Source organism: Pongo abelii, chromosome 22, assembly GCF_028885655.2.
Source record: "Pongo abelii isolate AG06213 chromosome 22, NHGRI_mPonAbe1-v2.0_pri, whole genome shotgun sequence".
NCBI classification, from domain to species: Eukaryota; Metazoa; Chordata; class Mammalia; order Primates; family Hominidae; genus Pongo; species Pongo abelii.
In genome coordinates, this window is record NC_072007.2 from 43,308,008 (window position 1) to 43,314,967 (window position 6,960).

The following is a 6,960-nucleotide window of genomic DNA, read 5'->3' on the forward strand; positions in this document are numbered from 1 at the left end:
GGCACATTCACAAGTTCTGGGGATCTGCACATATTTTTTTAGGGGGTGCACCATTCAACCCAGGACAAGGGGCAAGCCTCTTAATCCTTGGAAAACAGTCCTGGAAGGAAGCCCCACACTATCAGAAGACCTGCTGGCTCCTGCTCAAATCCATGCCCTGGATCTCCAAGGGCTCTGCACCGCCCACACCCCACCCCCACTCCCCCAAAAGGAGACTCAGGTAGCAGGTCCTGCCTGAATCATTGTCAGTATAAGGGGCCTAGGGCCATTTATGGGCCATGTCAGCCCCTAGGAGAAGATCTGTCCAGTGCTGAAAGTAGGGTGTTAAAGTCTCCAGCAATTATCATACTGGGGTCTATCTCTCTCTCTCTATCTCTAATAATATTTATTTTATATCCCTGGTTGCTCCAGTGTTGGGTGCATATATATTTACAATTGTTATATCCTCTTGCTAAACTGACCCCTTTACGTTATGCTACCTGCCAACCCATGCCACCCACTTCACATCAGCTGTCTGCTAGGAGCTCTGCCTGCGCTGTCCCTCGCTGAGACATGTTAACCTCGGCTGCCAGCCCTAGGCCCAAGACCCAATAACTATGCTGGAGGTGATGATGACCTCCCAGATCTTTTCCAGGAACATCCCCCACTGCTTCAGGGCATTCACAGCTAAAGGTATACTTGGTCAGAGCAGCTAAAGGTATACTTCCAAAGTGAATCAATAGCAGTAGGAAAATGTAGTTCCTAGCATTTAAGATAGTGGTTCCTAGGCATGACAGAGATTGCTGGGGTTTTACCCCAATATTCATTCTCCTCTATTTTTACCATTCTATTTCCTAATGCGCTCCAACTGGTGGCACCTGGCCATGCATCTAAAGACTACACTTCCCAGCCTTACTTGGCTTTAGGTGTCGCCATGCGACTAAGTGCTGGCCAATGGGATGTGAGCAGAAGTGATACATGCAGCCTCTGGGCCCTACCTTAAGAGAAGGTGGTGTGCCCTCTACTTCCCCCTGTTCCCACTGTTGACTGGAATGCATACATGATGGTGGGAGTCACAGCAGCCATCAGCACAAGAGAGGAAAGGCAACACAGGATGGATGCCAATGCAACAAGATAAAAAGACACTGTGGAGCCACTGTCTCAGCTGAGGGATGCTCCATACAGGCTGTTACATGACAGAGAGATGTTGGCACAGTTGTTATGCTGACACGAGGGTACGTGGTTAAGTGATCTATCAATAAAAATACTTCCAGTGGAGCCTGCTAAGGGAGTTGGCGGGTGTTGGGGGAAACCAAGCCAGAGAGGAAGCCAAGAAAGACTGAAATCTCAGGCAAAAGTCCTGCTAAATAGACTGGGCTTCTGCCTGAACCCACAAGGGATCTCTAGAGTGAAAATTATACCTTGGCCCAGAGCTACAAAACCTTGCACCATCATTGCATTCAGCTGTCTCCATAGTCAGCAAAGTATCCCCAGGAGTCCACGCACAGCCCTGTGAAGATGAGTTGAAAATGTTGGCCATTGAGAAAGAAAGCACACCAAAGCCCAAAGGCATGCACAGAAAGGGTTAAAAGGGACTGGAGCAGATGTGTCTGGACAGATGTCTTTGTTACACTCAAAAGCATAAAACAGAAAGAGTGAAGAGGCAACCAGGACCTACAACATCTGCTACGTGAGTTGGCCTAGGGTGAATCCTGATCACCACCCCCACTTCCTGCCTGGCATCACGAGTGACCAGAACACGCTCACTCACCCTTCCCTTACAGCATCCTCTAAAGTGAGGGATAGCCTCCTAATATTGCAATATTGTGTGACCCTGGAGTTTTGTTATGATTCTTCCCAGAGTAGTATTCAGGATTCAAACTCAGTTGATATAACAAAGACATCTGCAGCAGAGAGTTACCCCTCCAGATATCCAAAAGTCCCCACTCAGAATTCAAAAGTCTGTTACCTTTGGTTAGTATTTGGTTTCAGTGCATTATAAAAACCAACATGATGGCTTTAACAAAGCAGACGGGTTTGTTCTCTCATCTAAGAGACAAAAGCATTGGTCCCCAGCAGGTCTGGCACCCATAGTATCAGCGACCCAGGTTCCTTCTCTTTTCATGCTCTTTCATATGTGGACCCACAGCCAACTTATGATCCTTGATGGCTCCTCCAGCCTCCACCATCACGGAGGTTGGGGTTCTGCCTAGCTGGGAGATGAGAATGGAATGAGAAGAACATGCTGTCTCTGGAAGGATACCTCTGGAAGTTGCCCATGCCACTTCTGTTTACTTCCTACTGGCCAGAACTTGGTCACAAAAGAGGCTGGGAAATGTAAGGAGGCTGGGATATGTAGTTTTTATTCCAGGTGGCCACATGCCGAACCAAAAGCCTATTTCTACACAGAAAGTGGAAAAGATTTGGAGGAACGATCAGCGATGTTTGCCACGCCGCCATATGACCACGAAACCCTTGTGTTAATCACATGCACTCTAACCACCTCTCAGGGCTGTGGAGGGAATCAAAGAAATTGTAATAATTATGATCACAATTACTGTGCACATAAAGTTTGAGAGCAGAGATGCTGCAGGACTTCAGCACCTATGACAGTTCATGGCACAGGAAAGGAGCTCAATAAACATCAGTTGAATTATTTACTTAAAACATAAATATTCCTCAGCAGATATAATGCATTGACGCACCTGGGCTGCTTTACCCAACTCCTTGGAAAAGTCGCTGGTAAATCTTTGGAAGGATTGGAAATGGTCCCAGATGTTGAAATCATTTGTAATTTGTAGCATTGATGTTTTGAGGAGGGAAGTGACACTTTATTATTCTCCCCTGTAGCGCCACAGTGGTCAGTCTCGTCACCTACTCTGACATCCAAATTAGAAATCGTCTTTTCCCTGGACTCAGGAAAATAAAAGTTGAGCATTTAAATTAGCCATCAGTCAGGCAGTCTCTCTTATACATTGCAACATAAATGGGGACAACAACGGTTAAGTGACAATTTGGTAACATCTACCAAAATTACAATGCACAGATTATGTGGCCCAGTAATGCTAATTCCAGGGATTTATCTTTATGATCTACTACGCATTTACACATGTGCAAGTGAAAATTTGCCAGGTATTTCATACGAGCATTGTTTGTAATACTAAAAAGCTGGAAACATTCTAAATGTCTTCTGACAGGCCACTAGCTGTCAATAATAAACCTACAATGTGTTGGGATTCCAGCTAGCTGGGAGATGAGAATGGAATGAAAGGGACATGCTCTCTCTCTCGAAGGATGCCAAGAATGAAGAGAGAAGGAGCCTAGGTCCCTGACACTATGGGTACCAGACCTGCTGGGAACAAATGCTCTGGTCTCTTAGATGAGAGAACAAACCCTTCTGCTTTGTTAAACATATGTTTATTATTGACAGCAAGTGGCCCGTCGAAAGACATTATGGCATGCCCATATTACAAAAGGATGGAAATATTTTTAAGGAAGAAGCTTTTAATAGGCAGCTACAAAGCCATCTCCAAGACACTAACCAGATAAAAGCAAGATGGAGAACAGTGTGCATAGTATGTTACCATTTGTATACAAAGGGGAACAGAGTGTATATGTTTACATTGCTTCTATTTGCATAGAATACCTCTGGAAGGATAGACAAAAGAGTAACTGAGCAAGAGAACTGGGTGGCTGGGGGAACAAGTGCAGTAAACAAACTTTGCATTATATGTTTTTGAATTTTGAACTATGTAAATATATCACATATTCAAAAATAATCAAACAAAAAATAATAGCGCATTAGCTTCATCTAGTGGTCTTATATATATTCTTTAAAATATGTCTGTCTAGAGCCTTCTGATTGATTGCCCTACAAATAGGAGAGAAGAAATACTACTGTTTTTGCAATTACAGTAGAAAAAAGTGGACCCATCTGTACATTTCAGGCAGTGCCTAAAAGTACCAGATTCTGGGGCCAGCTTAGAGAAGTTTATTCAGTGCAGGAAGCACCTTGCTCTCCCATCATCTGGAGCACAGACTGTCCTAGCTTCTCTGTGACTGAGGCAAGAAAAAAAAAGCACCGTAAAGAGCCAGGTAGCTTTTTCTGAGGTTGGGGGGTGGGGCAGCGAAGAGGTCCTAATTTTGATTGGGCAAATAATTTTTCCTGCACCTGTGACCAATCTGGTGAGGATGTTTGAGAAACAATTGTTTTTTTGGAGACAGTCTCACTCTGTCACCCAGGCTAGAGTGAAGTGGCATGACCTCGGCTCACTGCAACTTCTGCCTCTTGGGTTCAAGCGATTCTCCTGCTCCAGCCTCCTGAGTAGCTGAGATTATAGGCTCCCATCACCACGCCTGGCTAATTTTTGTATTTTTAGTAGAGACAGGGTTTCACCATGTTGGCCAGGCTGGTCTTGAACTCCTGACCTCAGGTGATTCGCCTGCCTCAGGCTCCCAAAGTGCTGGGATTACAGGCGTGAGCCACCGCACTCTGCCCCGAGGAAAAAATGTATTCTAAATATGGGCTGCAGGTATGTGTGTGTGTGTTTGTAGGTTTAGAAAGAGAGTATTCTCTATTCAGTGGAGAGAGCAAGGTACAGAAACAACAGTGGACAGAGTATGCTACTATTTGTGTGAAAAAAAAAAGAGAAAGAGAGATCTTTAAATATACTTTGTACTTGCAAAGAATATTTATAGAATACACAAGAAACTGTAACAATAGTTGCCTCTGGGGGTCTGGGGGAAGGAGATCAGTTGTACCAGGGAGACTTATTTTTAATCAAATACCCTGTATACTATTGGAGTTTTACTTCAGGTATGTGCTACACAGCACCTATTCAAAACATGTTTTAAAGAGAAGGGAATTTCAGTTTATGTGATGTCCTTCCATCCCCTCCTTCTTTCCTTCCTCCCTTCCTTCTTTCCTTCCTTCCTTCCTTCCTCCCTTCCTTCCTTCCACTCTCCCTCCAACCCTCAACCCCCCTTTTCTATTTCTTTCTTAGTGCAAACTGTAAACACCGCCTAAACAGAATGGCCTCTTTGCTTAGACAAATGCCTTCGATTCAACCTAGAAGCAGATGACCTTTTGTTGTTGTTGTTGTTGTTGGAAGTGGGGAAAGAAAAAAGAAATCAATGTCTAAAACTCCCACATTTTGCAAAGTCACAGAACCCAAGTTCTGCCTGGTCACAATTGCAGTCACGGAATGTGTTGCTCCCACCTTAAAGTCATTCTTCCTGGAGCCAACGAAGTCACCTAAAGACCAGTGGGCTCAGCTTTCCACACACACCTGCCTCTTCTTTGGGCAAAGTAGGAACCAGTTCTTCCCTCTGTATCTGCAGGAAAATACTCCGCAAAGGAGAGCAAGCTCTGGGCGCAGAGCCCCAAAGGGCCCAGGAGGAGAGCACACCTTCCGTGTCTTGTCAGGAGGGGGCCCTGACCCCAGGGTCTTCCCAGCACAACCATCCACACAGTGGAAACAGATTTCAGGGGTTTCAGCTCTGGCCAGTTTTTCAGGGCTGAACAAGCCCTGGGCAAAGGAGAGGAAGGGGCAAAGGAGAGGAAGGTCCAAAAGGGATTGAATGGTACAGCCCTACACTGTTAAAGGGGATTGGGTGGATCTTGTTTTTATATGAGAAGACATCTAAGAGGTGCTGAGAAATGAAATAAAGCAGGTTACAAAGTTTGTATACTACCAGGCTGGAAGGGCATTCATCAAAATCTTGACAGTGGTTTGCTGGGAGGGGCAGAGGTGTTGAAATGGTAATGGTGACGTTTGCATTCTGTATCATTTCAAAGTTTTGGTTTGTTTTTGTTTGTTTATAATGCACATGCATCTTTTTAACAGCATGCTTATTGAATGTTATTTAACAGGTGGTCAAGGGGTTTGAAGGCACGACTATTCATACGATTTGGGAGAGGTTGCTGAATCTCCAGGAGATACCCTTGTGAGCTTCAGACTGGGGTCTGTGTCTGGGACTGGAAGACCCCAGGACATTGAAGAGAGGAGCAAAGCCTAGCATGAGCCCCAGAAGACGCCACTGTGCTGGTGCACCACCTGGGGACTTTGGCTTGTGTGGATTCTGTTTCAGTAGATCTGGGTGGGATCGAGATCTTTTATTTCTAACGAACACCCACGTCCCAGGACCTCACTGGAAAGAGGCGGGCGGGAGCGGGGAGCCTTCCTGAGGCTCCTGGTTCTCAAGAGCCGGGTGTAAGGAAGGAAAATCAAGGATAGAATTTAGATGTATGTATTGGAGGGGAATATTGGAGGAAGGGGGAGCAGGGGAGCACGCCCAGCCTCCTCTCCTGTCTTTCCCGCCCCCTTGTCTATCGCGCACAAACTGCGGGCCACTGGCCCCTCACACCTGGGAGTTTGCGGCGCTGGCCTGCAGCCCGGGGCCCACGTGGCGGAAGCTTTCCCGGGCGCGCGCTGCGCAGCTCCGCGGGGCCAGGGAGACACCGCTCGGGAGTCCTCCGCTCGGCTGCAGAATCTTTATCAGCTGCACTTTACGGCAGCCCCGGGCTAGGACGCCAGGCGGCGGAGGGCCCTAGCCAGGTGTGCCGCCGCACCATGGATCACCGCGCCTCGTCCCGCAGTCCCGCCATGGCCTGGGGAGGCCCGAAGCCCGGGGACAGTGGCCTGCCCATCTCCGGCTCCGCGGACCCCCGGCTCAGGCGGGAGGGCAGGCGGGTCCCTGCAGGCCCCCAGGGAGCCCGGGAGCCTCTCTCTGGCGTCATTCAGTCCCGGGGCAACCTGAAGCGCGGAAGATATTGGAGAGGGGGCGTCTTGGGGGGGGGGGGGGGCCTGGCGTCATTACTGATGGCTAGCAGGGAGGAGGGAACGGGTTGTCACCTCGGCCTCACAAGGCCGGCAGTGAGCAGCCCAGGGCCTCTTCAGGCATTTTTGAAACTGGATTAACTAGGGGGGAAATTGTAGCACTGAAGTCACCGTGACTGTCTTTTGCGCTGTGTGGAAACTC

At 47.6% G+C, this 6,960-nt stretch overlaps 1 long non-coding RNA gene across 1 annotated transcript in view; it reads left to right on the top strand.

Moving 5' to 3' along the window:
* Window positions 1-6,753, top strand: part of LOC112130500 (uncharacterized) — a 254,038-nt gene extending 247,285 nt beyond the window's left edge. The window contains exon 5 of the long non-coding RNA XR_008517374.2: window positions 5,852-6,753. This is a non-coding gene — a long non-coding RNA (uncharacterized LOC112130500). The remainder of the gene's footprint in view (window positions 1-5,851) is intronic.
* The last annotated feature ends 207 nt before the right edge of the window (window positions 6,754-6,960 follow it).